The sequence below is a fragment of the Pleurodeles waltl genome, chromosome 1_2, assembly GCF_031143425.1.
Source record: "Pleurodeles waltl isolate 20211129_DDA chromosome 1_2, aPleWal1.hap1.20221129, whole genome shotgun sequence".
Lineage (NCBI taxonomy): Eukaryota > Metazoa > Chordata > Amphibia > Caudata > Salamandridae > Pleurodeles > Pleurodeles waltl.
In genome coordinates this window covers 1,067,055,858-1,067,077,341 of record NC_090437.1, presented here as the reverse complement: position 1 = coordinate 1,067,077,341, position 21,484 = coordinate 1,067,055,858, and positions in this window count along the sequence as shown.

The window sequence follows — 21,484 nt, the reverse complement described above, 5'->3', positions numbered from 1 at the left end:
GCAGGTGCTGTCAGTGCTCCATTTCCTTGCAAGTGGGTCATTTCAGACAACAGTGGCCATGGCATCAGGGATGTCCCAGCCTATGTTTTCCATCGTGTTGTCCAGAGTGTTGTCTGCCCTGCTGAAACACGTAAGGAGATACATCATTTTTCCTGAGGTGGAGGATTTGCCTACAGTGAAAGGTGACTTCTATGCCCTCGGACATATCCCGAACATCATAGGTGCCATTGATGGGACCCATGTAGCTCTGGTCCCCCCCGCAGAAGTGAACAGGTGTACAGGAACAGGAAGAGTTATCATTCGATGAATGTCCAGATGGTCTGTTTGGCAGACCAGTACATTTTGCAGGTAAATGCTATGTTCCCTGGCTCTGTGCATGACGCCTACATCCTGCGGAATAGCAGCATCCCTGATATGATGGCTCAACTCCAGAGGCTCCGTGTATGGCTATTGGGGGACTCTGGTTACCCCAACCTGTCATGGCTATTGACCCCAGTGAGGAAGCCCAGGACCAGGGCAGAGGAACGCTACAATGAGGCCCATGGGCGGACTAGGAGGGTGATCGAACGCACCTTCGGCCTGCTGAAGGCCAGGTTCAGGTGCCTCCATATGACAGGTGGGTCCCTATTCTACTCACTGAAGAAGGTGTGCAACATCATCATCGCCTGCTCCATAACTTGGCATTGCGACGCCAGGTGCCTTTTCTGCAGGAGGATGATCCAGATGACGGTGTTGTAGCAGCGGTGGAGCCTGTGGAGCCTGTGGAGCCTGTGGACAGTGATGAGGATGAAGCTGATGAAGAAGAAAACGACAACAGGGAGTCAGTCATACAGCAATATTTCCAATGAGACACAGGTGAGAACGTTTTCTGGTTTAACATTACATTAACTTTCACACGTCTACCTCTATCCTGTACCTACATTTCACTCACTATTTGTTAACTGAGTTGTCCCCTTCCATTTCAGTTTCACAAATGTGGTAACCTACGTGTCAACGGCTTGCACCCTTGAAAGGGTTGTGATGTGTGACATTGGTATGTTGGCCTTCCAATGGGTAACCATTTTTGACACTGTAATTGACAATACAAAGTTCAAATTCATTGACTGACTCCAGTTTTATCAGTGTTTCAAGGGTGTTTATTTAAGTGCATAAACATGAAGGGGGTTTGTGAAATGGGGATGGGTTATGGTGGAAGAATGTCCATGGCAGAGTCCAGTCTATTAGTCTCACAGGTACATTGCACATCTGGCCATTGGAAGTGGAGCTGGGGCAGTTCCGATTTAGACAGGGTAACAAAGTGGGACAGTGGGGGGACAATCAGGGTGCTCTTATTTCCTGGCGGGGGTCTTGCCATCTTGCTCTGTCCTGTTCTTGGATCTCAGGGACCGCTTTCGTGGTGGTTGTCCGTCTGCAGGGGGTGGGGTGCTGGTGTGTTGGTCCTGTGGTGGGGCGTCCTGTCCACTAGCGCCGGCGGAGGTGGTGGGCATTTCATCGTCGTGGCTAGTGTCAGGGGCCCCTGGGAGTGCCACGGTGTCCCTCAAGGTCTTTTGAATGTCCGTCAGCACCCCTACGATGGTGCCCAGGGCAGAGCCGATGGTCCTGAGCTCCTCCCTGAACCCCAAATACTGCTCCTCCTGCAGACGCAGGGTCTCCTGCAACTTGTCCAGGACCGTTGCCATCGTCTCCTGGGAGTGGTGGTATGCTCCCATGATGGAGGAGAGGGCCTCGTTGAGAGTAGGTTCCCTTGGCCTGTCCTCCCTCTGTCGCACAGCAGCCCTCCCAGTTCCCCTGTGTTCCTGTGCCTCCATCCCCTGGACCGTGTGCCCACTACCACTGCCCCCAGGTCCCTGTTGTTGTTAGGGTGGTGGGTTAGCCTGGGTGCCCTGTAGTGGTAGACACACCGCTGATTGACCTGTCCTGGGTAGGGAGGTATGGGCCCGCTGGGTGGGTGCTGTGCTGGTGTTACCAGAGGGTGGAAGGTCAGTGTTGGGCTGTGGATGGGCAAGGGAAACCGACTTTCCTGAGGCCCACGATGGTCCGGGCTGGTCATCAAGATCCAGTAGGGCAGAGCTGCTGTCGTCACTGTGGGCCTCTTCTGGGGGTGGAGTGGTGTTGTCTGGACCCTCTGGTGTGGTGACGGTATTTCGGGTTCCTGCGGGGGTATAAGTACATGATTATTGCATGTGTGTGTGTAATGGTGTGCAATGGTTGGGTGTGCGTGTACCCCAGTGCAGGCATTCCTGTGTGGGGGCTTGTGTGGTGATGGTTGGGGGGTGTTCTGGGTATGTGCAGTGGGCATGCTTTAGTGATGGGTATCCATGCTTAGTTGTGTCATGCAGGTCTTGGTGTTGGGATGGGTGGTTGGTGTTATGGGTACATTAGTGAGGAGTTAGGGTGATAGGGGAGGGTGTGAGGGTGGGGGTGTGTGATAGCATGCAGGTAAGGAGGGGGATCTGATAGTTAAGATTTGACTTACCAGTGTCCGTTCCTCCAACGACTCCTGCGAGGCCCTCAGGATGCAAGATGGACAAGACTTGCTCCTCCCATGTTGTTAGTTGTGGGGGAGGAGGTGGGGGTCCGCCGCCAGTCCGCTGTACCGCGATGTGGTGCCTGGATACCGTTGAACGCACCTTCCCCCGTAGGTCGTTCCACCTCTTCCTGATGTCCTCCCTATTTCTTGGATGCTGTCCCACAGCGTTGACCCTGTCGACTATTCTTTGCCATAGCTCCATCTTCCTTGCTATGGATATGTGCTGTACCTGTGAGCCAAATAGCTGTGGCTCTACCCGTACGATTTCCTCCACCATGACCCTGAGCTCCTCTTCGGAAAAGCGGGGGTGTCTTTGGCGTGCCGTGGGGTGGTGTGTGTGATGTGTGCGGTGGTGTATGTGTTGATGGTTGTGGTGAGTGTAGTGGTATGTGGTGTTTTGTGCGTGGATGTTGTGTGGGTGATGGTGTAGTGTGCCTCTGTGTGATGGGGTTCTCTATTCTGTGCTGTCTCTCTCTGGCCTTCTCTCTAATTTCAGGTCGTAGGGGTTTGTGGGTGATGTGGGTGTGTGTTTTATATTGAGTTGGGTGTGTGGGAGTGGTATGTGTATGTGTATCAGGTGTGTGTATTTGGAATTGTCCAATGTGGCTGTGTTTTGTAAGAGTGTGTGTATTTTGAGCGCAGCGGGGTGTGTACCGCCAATGGAATACCGCGGTTGCAAGACCGCCGCGTGGATTCGTGTGTCCTAATAGCATGGGCGTGTTTCTGTTGGCGTGGAGGTGGAGGATTTGTTTCCGCATGTTTATCGCTGACCTTTGGTGTGGCGGGATTGTGTGGGTGTCTGAATTTCGGCGGATTCCGTGGTGTGTGTCATAATAGCTGTGGCGGAATTCCACGGACGCGGCGGTGTGTTGGCGGTCTTCTGCACGGCGGTAAGTGCCTTGTACCGCCAATGTTGTAATGACCCCCATGGTGTGTGATCTTTCACAGATGTTGCACTCTAGTTGATGGATTGTGTTGAATTTTAATTTATGCAACACTAAGGAAAACAAAAAGAGGTAAGTATTTTGTCCCCCAGTAACTGTCTAGCACCTGTCCTGTGGTAAGTACTTGGTGGAGTTGAATAGTAATTTTGCCCCCTCAGTCACTGTCCAACACCTGCCCTGAGGTAAGCGCTTGGAGGACTTAGGGTACTAATTTTACCCCCAGTCATTGTCCAGCACCTACTCTGAGGTATGCACTTGTCGGAGTTTCAATAGTAATTTTTCCACACTGTCATTGTCCAGTACCTGCCTTGAGGTAGGTTTATGTCGAGGTTGTTAAAAAAATTTACACAAATAATTCTTATATAAGAAAGAGTGAAGGGTAACTTACTATACTTCAACAGTATATGGTTTGAAGATAGTTGTTGAAGAAAACCTTCAGATTGTCTGTGAAAGATTACAAAAATGTTTTATTGTTAGTATTGAAGTAGGATGATTTAAAGAAAGATTATACTTACTTGTATAGTGAGATGGCACTGTTTGCAAATGGGTGGGTTGCTCTTCTCTGAAGTCAGTGTTACATATGCTCAGATCACAAGACAATTTAAAACTGATTACAAAATGGTAGACATCTTTTTTATGTTTTTAGGAAGTATTCGATAATTTACAATGAAATATGCTGTGAAAGGTGTTTTTTTCTGATTTGAACTGTGATAAATGTATAATTCTTTTTTATGCGAACCATAATAAATGTTTGACCTTCTTCACAATATGAGGTGGCCATATCGGTTGAGGACAAGAAAAAATGTTCATCTTGAAATGAAAGAAAGACTAATGTATATATGTGTATCTTGTCAAATGTTTTTATAAATTATAAAATGTTTCTTAATGTTGAATTGGGTTTTAATTTATGTTTATTATTAAATAATGTAAAAATAATTTGTATACTATTGCCATGGTATGTGATGTTGTGGTATAATGTCATACAGACTCATACTGTTGTGCTGTTTTCACATGGATAGGGGGTCAATTTTGTGTTTAAAATAATTTTGTATAGCACAACGATATAGCTTAGTTTTTACATGTGTTGCATTTACATGTAGTATGTTACATGGAGATGTGCTATACAGCAAAAATCCTCCACTGTAAGTTATTTTGAATAACAAATGTTTTGATATTATACATTCTTAAGTAAATTCAAATATATATATGTGTAGTCTTTAACTATATGTAATATATATATTTTTTTGTATAGTAAATATTAATTTTCTGTAGCAAGAAAATGTGTGGTAACAGTTTGAGTGGTAACAATATACGTGATAATAATATGCATGGTAATGGTACTTATAATGTATCCTAAGTAAGTTTGTGTTAATGATTTGCATGGTAAAGATGTCTATGGTAGTGGTATATGCATGATAAATTATGCGCATAAAGGCATTCATGGTAAAGGCATGCATTGTAAATGCATGCGTTGTTCCATCATGCAACCCTCCAACATACTAGGAATGAGCTATTAGAGTGTTGGGTATGTTTGAAGGGTTTTCTGTCTAGGAGCAAGGCGACCTATCTGACATATCTTTTACTGGTATTTGATGAATGGCTTTCCTGAAAGAGAAGCAGGTGGCAGCTCTGCCATTGGGAAGCTACATTTCCAAATTTCCCAAAGACGTGGGGTTTCCAAAATTTAATAGATGGGACTTTTGACACATTTCCTGCAGATGTTGTGTAATCAACCACATCCAAGTTTGGAAACATGTGTGCCAATTACTTTGAGTATACTCACTCCTAGTTCTTGAAAAAAGAATCAGGACATTATGAGACCCTCTTTATTCTTTATTGCATGGGCATGAGGAAATATTGACCTAATTTGGATTACACGTTTATGAGTAACTCCATGTTTTCAGGTTTGCTTCATGCAGGCAAATCCAGGGTAAATGGGAATTTCCACAGGGCTGTTTTTCTATATTCCAGATTCCTCCAGATTCTCCCATTAATTCCTCTTTTCTGAAAGTAATCTCACAGTAAAATTTGTAATTTTAATGACTACTCTCACACCTATAATTACCTTTGTGCCCGGTGTCAGTAATGATAGAGATTGCAATGTACAGCCCATTACTGATAATGAACTCCTAATATTTTGTTTTCTGTTTCAGTTGTTTTGTGTGGCCAGCAGTTTTCTTTGGCCCAGTATCTATCTATCTATCTATCTATCTATCTATCTATCTATCTATCTATCTATCTATCTATCTATCTATCTATCTATCTATCTATCTATCTATCTATCTATCTATATTACCTACTGGGGCAGTAGTTTGAGATAGGACCATGTTTTCATAAAAAAAGCATTTTCTGACTTCCCTATGTCTTTAGCATCGCTTGATGAGTCTTCATGAAATGTTCCCAAAAAAGTGTGCCGGTGATTCTTGTTCCACATTGAACGTTTTGGGGTAATCTGTCAAGAGGTGAATGAGAAAAAGAGGGGGTCAAAAATGTGAGTTTCCCATGTTAATTCCCATGGGAGTTTTGAACACGACTACAGCCTGAACTGCATCATGGAATTGTGTTTTTGGCTGTTTCGTGCGGTAACTTTTGAGATATTGAAGGGAGAAAAAAAATGTATATCAAGGGACGCGTATCCTTTGTGATGATTTTGCGATTATTCAGGTGAATTCACAAATGAGCATGCCAACAGGAATGCTATGATTGGCTAGCAGCAACCTGAAGAGAAAGTTGCAGCCGCCATTTTACCTTACGGGACATGGTCCTGGGACTCAATATGAAAAGGAAAAGTGCTACAAGGGGTCTGGGTAGAGGTACCCTGACCCCATGGTTATAGTATAGGGGTGTTTGAGGGATCCCTGGTGTAAATAATATGTAAAAAAATGATTTCTTTACAAATGATATTCACAACTTTTTTTTCAGCCATCAGCGCGACCTCCCCATGTAATGTTGTGATGAATTCACAAATATCTGCGAAACAAATAAAAAAAAAGACATTCACAGACTGATACAGACAGTAATGCAATCACTGATAGACGTGCTCAGAGACTCATGCAACATCCTACAGGTGCATGACATGGGGTTAGGTGATTATAGGGGGGGTGGCCACAGGGTCCGGCTGCAGGCCAGGCCCTGTGGCCAACCCCCGGCATGCACGGCCAAAGGCCGTGCACTGTGTGGGGTTGGGTGATTTTAGGGGCTTGGCAAGAGGGCCTGGCTGCAGGGCATGCCCGGGTGGTTGGGTGTTTATAGTGGCTTGGCCGAAAGGCCTGGATGCAGGCCAGGCCTGTGGCCAACTCCAGCCATGCATGCCAAAGGCTGTGCATGGCTGTGGCTGGATTAACATTTTGGGCCTTATTTTGAGTTTGGCAGACTGGAAAGTCCGTCCACCAAACTCCCAACAATGTGGCCTCTGCCGTAGTGGCAATCAACCTGCTGGACCTATTAGGTGTTTCCTGCTAGGCTTACAGGCTGATCAGCCCAGTGGGAAACAGGTGGCAGCATTGTTTCAGCTCCCAATCGGGAAACAATCAGCAGCATTGTCATCGCCACAGGGTACACCAGCACCTCCACAATGTTCACTGTCTTCACAGCAGACAGTGAACATTGTGATGGGCAGTGGAAGGGCCCCTGTGACCCTCTGCACCTGTTCTTTGCCAGCCGGAGGCCAAAGACAAAGCCAGAGAGTGGAGTTGCTCCCTGAGCTGCTACCCAATGTTGACCACCTGATAGGGGTGTCTGGGTGGGACCAGTCACCACCCATCATGAGGGCAGTTGGGACTGGGCTCCCCACGCTGCCCTCCACCAAAGAGGAAGCATGACAGAGGTGTCCAGGTGGGACCCGAAAAATCCTCCCACATGAGGGAAGCCAATGAGGCAGCCATCCTGGGAGTGTCTGGGTGGGACCGGACACCCCTCAATCATAGAAGAACGCGGTACGCGGCCACTTACATTAAAGCAAAGCAGCTTTCCTCAGGACAGTGACAGATCATCACATACGCATCCTAGCCCACAATGCCTTGTAAGGCCCAACATCTCCATGAGCCCAGTTCTCAGCTTGTGGTGGCCCCTGACACCTTGGCCACTGACAATATGGCAAGCCCAATGGAGCACCCATGGCGGAAGGCCAATGGCGGTGTGAACCACTGCAGTTTACAGTCAGCAAAGTAATACACAACTACAGATTGCATGAATTTGAAAACAACACAGCTGACACCCATTGCCACACTGGACACACCTGCAAAGGACACTATGAAAAACACCACAATCCTTTGCATTTAAACTGCAAGACCCAGCAAGACAGAGCAGCTCCTTTCTGACACTGCACAGATACTAGGCACCATGTTTTTCACCATCTCATACAACACCCTGCAGACACTTTTTCCACTCACATCCTTTTGCACTACCCCTTTTTAGTAAGTCACTGTTACGTTTCTAAAGTTTAATTATTTTTTCCCACCATGTCATTTCTTGATACAAAACCATCCATACCACATGACTCCTGTTTATAAAAGACAGGAGTCATGCCCACCACCCCAATGGCCAGCACAGGGGACAAGGGTCCCCAGGGCATGGCCATTGTATCCTCTGCCATGTAGGGGGGGCATTTCACGGCCCTCAATGGCACTTAAAAAAATGTAACATACTTACCTCTACTTACCTGAGCTGGAGTCCCCCATCCAGTGGTGTCCCTCTGGTGTGTGGGGGGATGTTCCTGGGGCTTGGGGAGAGCAACTGTAGGCTCTTTCCATGGTGTTTCACCATGGAAATGGGTCCACAGGCCCCCTAACTCCTGCCTTGAACCAGGTGTTAAATAAAGGCGCTAAGCAGGCTTAGAGCCATTATTTAGGCCCATCTCCCTCTCGTGCACCATTTTTGCATGGGAGGATAAATAAGGGGAATAGGGTCTTGAAGTTGTTTTTTGGACAGGAACGCCTACCTTGCATTTAATTGACGCAAGGTAGGTTCACGCATCCATAAAATGACTTTAAATCTAATATTTTGGTGCTAGACTTGTCTAGCGCCATCATATAAATATGGATTTCCAGTGAATTAGCATAAAAAATAACGCTAATTCAGCACAGAGTATAAATCTGGGCCTATGAATGGTACCAAAATGCAATGTCATGCATGCTCACTGCTCACCTGTTGTCACCTTCACTGTCACTTCAATCACCAGCTCAGTGTCCACCTGTCCAAAGACCCCTGTCCGGCATCTCACAATTGAAGTGTACTGGGGGGATAACATCTGTATATAGTGTGTGTATTACAGGAATTTACATGACTACATCTCTGAGCAGGCACAGTTCTAAAACTCCAGACACCGGACCAGATTTTTCTTCACCAAATACCCTAGTTTGGTAACTCCCACTTGTAGTGTACCCACCTGGGTACATAACATTTGTCAAGTGTATGTATTACAGGGACTGACATGACCACAACTCCCAGCAGGCACTGTTGCTGTTACTCAAACCACCAACACTATGTCACCTTCTCCAAATGCCAATTGTAATATACTAACCTGGGAGGATAACATATGAATAGTGTGCATGGTATAGGGACTGACATGACTGCCTAGGCCAGGAGGCACTGTTATTGTTTTTCCCCTCAGCCAGCCCTGTGTCCTCGTCACCTTACACCCTTGTTTGATACCGCTCAGTTGTAGTGTACTCACCTGGGAGGATGACATTTGTATAGTGTGTGTGCTAGAGGGTGATATGACTGCAACTCCCAGCAGACCCAGTATCTGTAACTCCAACCCCCATCACAGTGTTCTATTCTCCAAAGACCCCTGTGTCTTAACTGTCAATTGACGTGTACTCACCTTGAAGCAAACCATTTGCATAGTGTGGTTAGTACATGAAGTTAAATGACTTCAAATCACAGGAGGCTCTCTTACTGTCATTCCAACCATTGGCCCAGGGTTATCTTCTCCAAAAAACATGTTTTGGAAGTCAGACATTAAAGGTACTCACCTGGAGGGATTACATTTTCCCAGGTGTATGACATGACTGCCAAGGCCAGGAGGATTTGTCTTTTCTACTCCAAACACAAGCCCAGTGTTTATGTGTCCAAATACCATTGTTCATTAACTCTCAATGGAGTTGTACTCACCTAGGAGGATAGCATTTGTATACTGTGTATAGTACAGGGAGTTACATGACTGTAACTCCCAGAAGGGCCCGTTCCTGCAACTCCTATCACCAGCCCAGTTTACACTTGTCCAAATGCATCTGTTAGTGAACTCTCAATTGGGGTTTACACACCTGGGAGGTTGCTAGTCATCAAGTGTTGGGAAGTGTTGGGAAGTAGAGGGAGTGACATGACAGCAAAGCCCAATGGGCCCTGTTTTGCTAACTACAATCACTAGCCCAGTGTCCACTTGCCACAATACATCTGTAAGTTTACACACCTGGAAGGATACCTATTGTCAAGTTTTGGGAAGTAGTGAAAGTGATCTGACTGCATCTCCCAGGAGGCACTGTTCAAGTAGCTCCAAACAGCAGAACAGTGCAAAACCCTTGTACCTTGCACACTTGTGCAAAACCCTTACCTGCTAACTTTCAATTGAAATGTATTCACTTGGGAGGGACCAAGATATAGATCCTACTCATGTCAGAGATGTGTCTGGCCAGCTAGCTCTTTCTTGAACAGCTAACTCATGATGACACTATTAAAGACAAGAAGGACGGCTTACCCAGTGTGCAAATAAATTATCCCAAAGGTCACAAGATGCATTACCAGAATGGTATTGACAGCAGACATATTCACACTGCTCTGACCACATGATGACTCCAATCAAATATACAACAAACTACTGGGTCTGCCTGCATGACAATCAACTAGGCCTCAAAATGCTCACAGCTGCATCCCGCCCAGTCACTATTTTGCCTGCACTGATGGCAAGAGGTAATTCTCATCCCATCGTCCCAAGTGCTAAAGACCTGCACAGTTCAGCAGCTCTTGACTTTAATGGAATTGGCATTCTTCACAAATACTAGGTCAATACAACAAACAACATGGGTGTCAAACACAATAGGATAACCTGCAAATCTACTATGTACAAGGGCTTTGAAAAATATAGCTGTAGAATTTTGGTCGTAGATGTCACAATACAACCAGTAACATTATATGTTTCACATCAAGAGATTGAGATGGCACTAGGCACACAGAGACCACACAATAGACTGCCACTTCATCCCTGGACGAAGCCCTCGGTGAAGAAGACACTCCGGGATGTCTGGATGTGGAGGACAATTCAGGCCTATCTGGACAACCTGGCCAGACCCCAAGAGTGAGTCTCACTGTGGCCTCGTCAACTCCTCCCAGCCCAGTTTTCTTGCCATCGCCGGCAGCCATTCACCTCCCAACCTGTGTCCCTAGGACAGTGTCTATCATCTTGTGCACCCAGTGCAGGATCCTAAGTCGCATCAACCAACATTGGACAATGATGGTCCTGGAACCAGTGGGAGGGATCCCCCTGTGGCAGGGGCACAGGCCCTTGGGAGCAGGGTGCGTGGGCCATCGGGGTGAGTCCACTGGGGATGCTCCTGGCCAGGACCCCATCACCCACATCTTGGCAATCTATCAGGTGCCCAAAGGCGCGATGGGCCTGGTACTTGTAGAACTCCAGGAGATCAAGGTGCTGCAGAGGGACATGGATATGCATAAACAGAGGGAGGTCTACAATACCAGCATGGCCACCCTAATTGGGGTATTGAGGGATATTAGTAGCACCCTGATCAGGGATCATCAACAACAATCTACCCCTTTCTTTGTCGCAAAAGCACCTGGCCCTTTCTTGGTGTCAGACACTGGCCCCAGACAACCCTGCCTATGTAGCAGAAAGTTTGCCCCATGCCACATAAGTGGGGGCATCCAGCAAAGACTCCTGGAGGTGCATATGGCAAGACACCCACCACTGCCAGCAAGTGGCCTCTTCCTAAAGAGCCTCCTTTGTGTGCCACTTATGTTGACAGTACTTAACTATCTTCCATTTCGGATTACAATAGACTTTGGATTTACAATTGTGTGGCATCTAGTCCAATGATTTCATCCACCATGACTGAACCCTTTGATGTTCTTTTCAACCATGTCCCAATTCAATTATAAAGAACTAATTTTCAATAAATCCACCTATCACAAAGTCATTGTCTGCCTCTTTTTGTTTGAAATGTTGCTCTGTAGAGACATATGACCATGTGATGCAAATGAAGGAGACACAAGATACTAACACACAGAGGGGTATGTTACAGGTACAGTGTCCTGCTAAGGATTACCAACAATACACACAAGCACATTGCAACAAGTGTCACTGTATAGCACATAGGCTGTTCATATGTCTGGATTGTCAGAGTCAAGAATGGCTGACTCATATTGTGTTGAGGGACATGTACCAAGGTACAGACCCCCAGACCACGGTGGGATGGGCCTTGTCAGACATTGTCCTGTAGAATAGGCTAACAGAAAAATGAATGGTGTCACCAGCTTGAGCCTCATCACATTAAAAGCAAATTGATCCAATATGACATACACCAAGATACAGACAGAGGGCAATACAACAGTCCTTGATCACAAGTCCATCATGATCAAATGACCATGCATCCTGTGGTATGACACAAAGATGTGTCAATGTTGTGGCACATGCGCTATGACCTGCAATTATGAAACACATTAGCAGCTACATACAGGTCATAAAAGAAGAGTGTTTAGCCTATGTGAAAGGTGAATGCCTTGCTTGCTCCTGATGACAACATATTTCATGGCCACATGATCACACACATAATGCAATCGGCCCACCACAGCACAGAAAACAAGTACAATGTGCACTTCTGACCTTCAACACAAACACTGTCCAATCTGCCTTAGCACAGGTCTCATGCCATCCAAATCTGTGACCTACATTACCTGTCCATGTCCACTTCCTATGTCGAAAAAGCATCAGACGCCTGCCAATGTCACAACTCTGAAATGCCCACGTGAGGATGTAATGGTGAAGGTACCTGTACAAAGACAAAACAAGGAGTATAGGCTTAAAAATCAAATTACACAATTCATAATGCAAGCATTTGGAAAGGAAATTACTTTGCAATGAGTCTGACATGAACAATGTAGCTACATCAAGCTAGGGATATGTCAAAGGATAACACATCAAGTGCCCTTTAGCTAACTATTATACAATATTGGCTCCCCAGTTTTGTCGAAACACTCTACTCCACACATTCTAACAACTACAGTTCTTTGTTCATTCACAGTCATTACATCACATTACATACTTTCACTCAAGAAAAGTAGTTATTGATGACATTTTCCCACAAGTCTTCTCCTTCCTCTTCACCACTGTCATCTTCACTTAGCAATCCAGGAATCCTACCCCTCTTCCGGGAGGTACGGTGTATCCATCCACAGGCAATGTTGTGGAGAATGCAGCATTCTAGAGTGATCTGATACACATCTGGGTGAGTGGAGGAAGGCTCCTCTTGTCCGGTTCAAAACACCTAAATTTGGCATTCAGGAGCCCAAAAGTCTGCCCCACTACACACCATGTTCTTCCAGTGGCCTCATTGTAGCGGACTTACCCTGGTGTCTTTGGATTCCTTATTGGTGTCTAAAACCAAGGACAGTCTGGATGGGCAGACTCTCCTATTATGGGATAGGACATTTGTGCAACAGTGAGTTGCTCTTCTCAGAATTGTTGCACAAGACTTTGCACAGATAGAAACAGGACAGATGTGATTTACAAACCAGCCAGGCCCTCTCTCCATACAGTTGTGACATCAGCTGGGGGATAGTGCTATTCTGCATAAAGAAGGTACCATGGACGGAACCTAGATAATAAGCACAGACCTCGGAAATGTATAGCTGCACCAAACATACAACATGCACGTTGATGAAATGGACGTTCTTTCTGTTGCGGTATACTTATTCATTGGCATGCGGTGGGACCAAGCCAATGTGTGTGCCAAAAATAACCACTACCACATGTGGGAGGCATGCAAAACCATAAAAGTCAGCCTTTGCATGGGCTAAATCCTGATGTTGGAGAAACTGGTTATAGCTGTCCAGGTGTTTCAACATTACTGATAGGACATCCTTCAAATTCAGACTGAACATAGGTTGGGACATGCCCTTTGAACGGGCCACTTTATATTGTAAGGACCCTGTGGTTAGAAAGTGCAGTACTGACATGACTTGTACAGTGGGTGGTATTTTGGATAACTAATGGGTGGCTTCAGATCTGACTCGAACTAACAACATAAGTCCACTATTGTTTGCCGATTCAGACAGCATAGGAGTATGATGTGTCATTCTTCCATGGTCCAAAGGTCTTGCAGTGGATGGTAGACAGGTAGTTGACGCATCCTCCCTCTCCCTGGGTACCAATATATGACAAGAAATTAGTTCTAACATTAGTCATTTTTCAGGGGCGGTACCAACAACATAAAAAGCCTGGTGGAAACAGAACACATAAGGGAAAGGACTCACCTCTGGAGACACATGGAACAACCACGCCGCCATGGAGCCTGAACTTCAGATCTTCCCCATGCTATTCTATGTGCTGCTCCACCACGAACACCAAAGACAGCGAACACGACAACAATGAGTACAGCCGCCTAGTACACAGGGAAGGGGGGGAGGAAAATGACAGTGACACGCAAACGCACTATCCCACCCCCACACCATACACACAATCAGATGCAGTAATAAAACATATTTACCCCATACCCCTCAGGAATAATGCAAGGACTACAGGAATTGATGAAAAGTTAGTGTTATAATATAAATACATTAGAAATATGAAAAATCAAACTAATAGCATATATATATGTACAGTGCAAGGGACACTTACCAGTCCATACTGTGCATGGGCCACAGGCCATAGTCCAAGGCCCCACTTATCACCTGCACCAACATGGAGAAAACACTGCAGGGGAATCAGTTGGAAAATAGGGCGGCACCTCAGGGAGATGGGAAATCAGGGCCACCTCAGCCGGCAGATGGAACAACACCACTGGTCCTGGAGGGGCCAACATACCCTGCGCTTGGTCCTGGGGAGTTCAAGGCCACAGTCTCTCAAGTGGGTGACTGGCCCACTTGATATGGAGGGGGCAACATGCCCTGTGCTTTGTCCTAGGTGCTGCAAGGCCACAGTCTTTCGAGTGGGTGACTTGCCCACATGCTCTGGAGGGGGCAACATGCCCTGTGCTTTACCCTGGGGAGTGCAAGGCCACAGTCTCTTGAGTGGGTGACTTGCCCACATGCCCTGGAGGGGGCAACATGTCCTGTGCTTGGTCCTGGGGAGTGCAAGGCTACAGTCTCTCAAGTGGGTGACTGGCCCACTGGTTCTGGAGGGGGCATCATGCCTTGTGCTTCTGACCCTGGGGAGGATGGGGTGAGTAGGTAGCTCAGTGGTGGCAGTGGTGCTGCTACAGCTGCTGGGGGGGAGGATCCAGCCCATCCCCTGCAGCCACAGATGGCTGTTCACTGATGGTGGTGGTGCTATTGGTGGTGGTGGGGGGAAGCTCCAGCCCATCCCCTGCAGCCTTTGATGGCTACACAATTATGGTTGGTGATGGGGGCTCCGACCGAGTCTCTGCACCAAGGCCCTTGTCCTTCCTGCCTGTTGGTGCAGGCCCCTTCCCGTTCCTGGCAGCACTTGGGGCAGGCTCCTTGCCCTTCCTTGCAGCACTTGGGGCAGGTTTCTTGCCCTTCCTGGCAGCAGCTGGGGCAGGCTCCTTGCCCTTCCGGGCAGCACTTGGGGCAGGCACACTTTCTTTGTGGCTGGCTGGTGCCCTGGATCCTTTCCCACCACAAGTGGGTGTGAAGACTACTGGTCCCGTTGACTGGGTAGCTGAGTTGCTTGCTTGGGTTTTTGCCACCCTGGCCAGACATGAGAAGGTGTAGGGAACAGGTCAATGGTGGTGAGGAAAAGCTTCTTAGGGACACTGGAGAGAGAAGAGGGAGAGGTTTGGGAGTGCAGGAAGAGGGAGTGGTTGTAGGAGGTGCCTGCCTGCTGTGTTTTGGGTGCAGGTGAATGGGCTGGATGCTGTTGGGAAGGGGGACAGACAGTGAGAGAGGACACAGAGGACGTGAGCATGGCTGTTGTAGTGGTGTCTGCAACTAAGGTGTATGTTCTGCTAGATGTGGTGGTGATGCTGGTAGTGGTTGATGGTGTAGTGCATGCAGGTGTGAGTGTAGATGCAACTGGGAGGCAGGTGGATGAGGAGGAGGAAGGGGAGAAAGTGGAGGCAGTGGATGTTGGTATGTCTGCATCTGGATGGTTTTTGTGTGAATGCCTGTGGGATGATGTGTGGTGCTTGTGTTTGCTTGTGCCACTCTTGTGTGTTGTCTTGTGTACATGCTTGTGTGCTTGGGATAGGTTGGGGCTGAGGGGAATTGGATTGGGAAGAGGAAATTGGAGAGGGGAGGGTGGAAACAGGGGCAATGGCTGCCATCAGAGAGGAGGCCAGATCCTGGATTGATCTCTGTTGGGCCGCCAAGCCAGTGTCAACGCCCTCCAGGAATGCATTACTCTGTTGCATTTGGGCTTCCAGCCCCTGGATGGCATTCACAATGGTTGACTGCCCTACAGAGATAGATTGCAGGAGGTCAATAGCCTCCTCACTCAGAGCAGCAGGGATAACTGGGCCGGGCCTGAGGTACCTGGGGCAAAGGAGATGCCCACCCTCCTGGGTGCGGGCACAAGCAACTTGCTGAGGGGCTGCTCGGAGGGTGGTGCTTCTACGGGAGGTGGCGGCTGTACCTGTAGCTGGGATGGTCACAGAAGTGTCCGCCACCACCAGGGTGCTTCCATTGGAGGAAATATCTGTGTTCAAACTGTCCCCTCCTTTCTCTGCCGTGGAACTCCCCTCTCCCTCTGTCCCACTGGTACCCTCACTGCTGGTGGACTGTGCTTCCTGGGTCATGTGGGATGCAGCTCCCTCCATCACCGGTGCCTCTGCTCCTACGCCAGATGGTGCTAATGCACATAAGGACAGGGTGACAAAACAAAAAGGGGGGAGACAAAGGGTACACTTGGTCAATGGCTGCTCCAACACCACTGGTGGTGTACACACCATCATCACACACAAGTTACAGCCCTACGCACAAATCAATGCACTACCAGTAATGATGCTAGCCACGAGGGCCTGGGAAGGGGCACATACCACCAACTGCAGCACACCTGGGACGCACACAGTCCTGACCAGTAGTGGATGCCTACAAGCTAGGTAGCATGATTATCACTTCAGAACCCTGCAAAACATGGGACCAACTCTGCAAAGTCAGGCCTGGCCCAGGGGCACCCACTGACACACATCCCCCACCCTGGGTACCACCCTACCATGCATAAGTTGTAATGATGGTCACTGTACTCTCCCCTTGTGACTGCTGTGATGCCCTCAAGCGCACATCCAGCTCCGGATAGGCCACCACGAGTATGCGGGCCATCAGGGGGTTCAGGGTTCAACGGGTAACTGTTACTCATTAGGAGGCCATCCCCAGCTGGGCCTCTGCCATCTTCCGTGCACAGCATCTGAGGTCCTCCCACCGTTTCCGACAGTGGGTGCTCCGCCTGCCATAGATCCCCAGGGTCCGCACATCCTTGGCAATGGTACACCATATACCCGTCATTTGATGGGTGCTGACCTGCAGAGAAATACACACAGGAAAAGGTATCAGTCAGACCGTCCTGCCTGTTACACTTATGGCTCACCATACCCCTTCACATCGCCATTTGCACACATAGGGCCCAGCACACAAGTTGTACGCTGCCCAGGGGACATCCACTCACCCCCCTACATGAGGCCTTCACACACACCACTCCATGCATTCATGCTACATGCACTGTGCTCACAGTATACTCACCTGTTGGTCTGGAGGCCCATACAGCAGTCTGTACAGGGGTAGGACCCCATCCACCAGTCTCTCCATCTCCGTCGAAGTGAAGGCAGGGGCCTTTTCCCCATTCACACGAACTGTGGTAGGTTCCAGGCAAAGGTCACAGCAGCACATGCAGTGTAGGTCTTCTCCTGTTGAAGGTCAGGTAGCAAGTGAGTTATTGGATAGAAAATGGCGGTAACATCCGTGGCCGTGCATACCGTTACCGCCAGCGTACATCACCATTGGCCACTGTACCCCATAGGACCCAGTAATAACCAATGAGAAATTGCACGGCGGTTCCCAACAGCCTATCGCAGAGGCGCACAACGTCAGCAGAATTACCTCATTTCCACCTGTCCCTCCACACAGGACAGGCAGATGCCATTTCGGGGGTGGGGGGGCAGGCCCTGGATAATAACTGCATCACAGTTCAAAATTGGACTTACAGAGCAAATGCCACTTATACAATGAAATTTAACATCATGCATTGTACTGTTGTGCTACGATTTACAGTTTATGACCGGCTCCTCACTCTTTTGCCCCATAGATTGCTACCGCTGTGAGTGAATAGGAGATGGAGACATACTCCCATGTACAGACCCCTGGTCAGGCACATTATTATCACCTATAGACTTGACAGGGCCACAATCACAGAGCTGTGTGCCCAACTGGAGCCTGACCTGGTATCTGCTATCCTTCACCCCACCGGGATCCCCCCTCCTTGTGCAAGTCCTATCTGAGCTCCATTTCTTGGCAACTGGTTCTTTCCAGTGGGCTTGGCAGCAGGAATGTCACAGCCAATGTTTTCAATAGTGCTGACCAGAGTGTTGTCTGCCCTGATAAAGCACATGTGCAGCTACATTGTTTACATCCAGGTGGAGGATCTGGCCACAGTGAAAGCTGACTTCTATGCAACGGGACATATCCCCAACATAATTTTGGCAATTGATGGTACACATATTGCATTTGACCTCCCCCGTCAAAATGAACAGGTGTTCAGAAATCTAAAGAGTTTTCACTCAGTGAATGTCCAGATGGTGTGCTTGGCGGACCAATACATCTCCCACGTCAATGCTAAGTATCCTGGGTTGGTGCATGATGCCTTTATCCTGAGGAATAGATGCATCCCAAATGTGATGGCCCAACTACAGTGGCACAGGGTGTGGCTAATAGGTGAACCCTGGTTCCCACCCAATTGATGTTGGTGTATGGTGTGGACCATAGGGAATAGTGTGCGGCTAAATGTTGGCCCTCGGTATTTGCAGGTGACTCAGGTTGCCCAAACCTATCATGGCTACTGACCCCTGTGAGGAATCCCAGGACAGGGGCAGAAGAACGTTATAATGAGGCACATGGGCGTACAAGAAGGATTATCAAATGTACCTTTGGCCTCCTGAAGGCCAGGTTTTGGTTCCTCCATCTAACAGGTGAATCCCTGTGCTACTCACCCAAGAAGGTCTGCCAGATAATCGTGGCATGCTGCATGCTGCACAACCTGGCCCTCAGACGTCATGTGCCTTTTCCGCAGGAGGAGGAGGCTGGAGATGGCCATATGGCAGCAGTTGACCTTGTGAATAGTGAGGATGAGGAGGCAGAGGATGAGGATGAGGATAATGACAACAGAACTGCAGTGTTCGACAATGCCTCCAATGACACACAGGTAAGACAGTGTTACTTCATTTTACATTTTCATTTTATGGTTAATCATTGTCACTGGCATGCTGTTATTTTCCAATTCTATGCCCACTCACTCTACCCTTTGGCAACTCAATGATACCTCCACTTTGTAATTTGTGCGGTAAGGCCTTCAAATCTGCCCTGACGCTCAATGGGACAGGTCTCACCTTGTGTACTACTAGAACTGCATCTTTCTTTAATTTAATGCAATGTTCATAACGACGCACAGTGCCCACTTGGTCCCTAAAGACTTCAGGAAACAAACTGATCATGTACTTCATGATATTGTTAGGAATGGTGACATTAGCAATATGGTCAGATGACAGTGAATCTGGCAATTCACCCAGACCAACAGGAACTTCATGTCCAGGTCTGAGAATGAAACCTAAATGAGCTAAGTCCCTCCAGCCTACAATAGCACGTCCTTTGACAGCCACATATATCTTAGTGTAAATGATTTTCCCTAAACACTGTAAATTGGACCAAAAGTAACCAAGCAAATCTATGTCATAATCCCCAAATGCCTTAGGAGTGATGTCAGGATTGTGTAAATCAATGGTGCCCTGCCGGAATTTAAAGAAAGTCTGATCAGCTAGAATAGTAATAGACACTCCCGAATCAGCCAATACAGAATTATTTTTAGAATGGACAAAAATGGCACATAAAGCACCCTAATGACCTTCTCAGATTTACCACCAATTAGATCCGGAAGATCAACAGTTAACAAGACATTCGGAAATTGGCTGGAACATTGTGCAATTTGATCATCAACATCCACATTGCTAATTTTAACTTTTTAAGATATTTTTTTTTTAGTGTTTTGAGCAAAGCAAACACTATGGAAATTACCCACCTTGCGACAATAATTGCACCTTTTACCAAGTGCAGAACAAGAGGGATCTATACCAATGTGCAATTTGAAACCACAACGGAAACACATTTGTTAAGATTTTCCAGATTGTCCATGAGATCAAGATTTACCCATTTTTTCTTGCTTGTTAGAAACTGCACAAACAGTTCCATGATTAGTCATACAATCAACAGTGAAACTCTGATTACCTTTCGTTACGTCAATGACTTCCTCAAGAGTAGGATTCCGGCAAGCCACGAGTCTCCCCTGTATTTTTGTGTGAAAACAATAAAAACAATGTATCACAAATATACACATCAACATTAGATCCAAACTCACATTTAGATGCTAGAACCCGCAAATTTGGAACATGTTTTTCAACAGTTTCATCAGATGATCGTTTGCACATTGCAAAGTTGAATCTCTCTAGCAAAACACTGGATTCATTAGAGTACTGTTTCTTCATTCTTTCCAATCCTTCAATGTAGCAGTTCCATGCGATGTCACCTCAGTCCGGTGGGGCGCTTGAAGGTAAGTTATCAAAGATGCGTTGACCTGCAACTCCAAGATGATTAAAAAGCAAAGCCATTTTCCTATCTGGAGGAAACTCATTTGCATCAATGGCCGTTAAATAATTTTCAAATATGCATAGTCATTATGTCCATTTAATATCTGACTTCCCTGCTTTCTGCAAAAATGCTGGAGGTTGTCCTATACCTTGAGCGGCAGCCATAAATAAAGCAACAATAAAAGTATGACAAGGTAGGTCTATATATATATTTTTTCCTTTCCTTCGTTTAAGTAATCACACAAAGATACTGAAGTTGACCGAAACTGTAACCGTGTAATCGTGGAAAATGTCAGGCACATTTGTTAGATAAAAAGCGTCTTCAATTTCCATAAGCAGCAGTGCGCACCGCTTTGACAAGCCGCATAACAAGTGGCATGCGTGGCCAAGCAACAAGCATCACATGTAGCAATATGTGCGCGTGAAAGGAGGCATGCGTTGCAAGGCAACTAATGCAGCATCCAAAAGAGCGATTCCCAAATTAAAACAACAGCATGCATTGCGTTGCTAAGCAACGTGCGTGTGCACCTTCAACCATATGCAGAGTCTCTGATCATAAGTAATAAATCATGAACCATAAAGCGGGCTCACCGGCACAAGAAACAAAGCCAAAGAAGACGTAAGTGTAAATGGAGACATTCCAAAATTGTGCTTTTGCTTGAAGTATGGAAATCTGTTGGTGGGCCCTTCAGTAGTCGGACGGCGGTGGTCACCCCACCCTGGGTACCAAATTGTAGTGTGGGGAAAGGATCGACCTCGGACTCAGCAAGGTAATTAAAGTTAATTAAAGTTTATTTCGACAAGAAAGACCCACAACAGAAATTGCTGCCTCCGGCTCTAGGAACAACGGTCGACTGGCCGCTGTGACCGAAGCTAAAGAACCCCGAGCATCCCACCAATGAAAACAGATTCTAACCTTACCTAACGAAAGAACACTTAAAACATAGAACATAATACATCACCTATTACAATTCCTTTGCTAATTTCTCATTTCATAGGGTATTCTAAGGATTCACTTCATTATTACATCCATC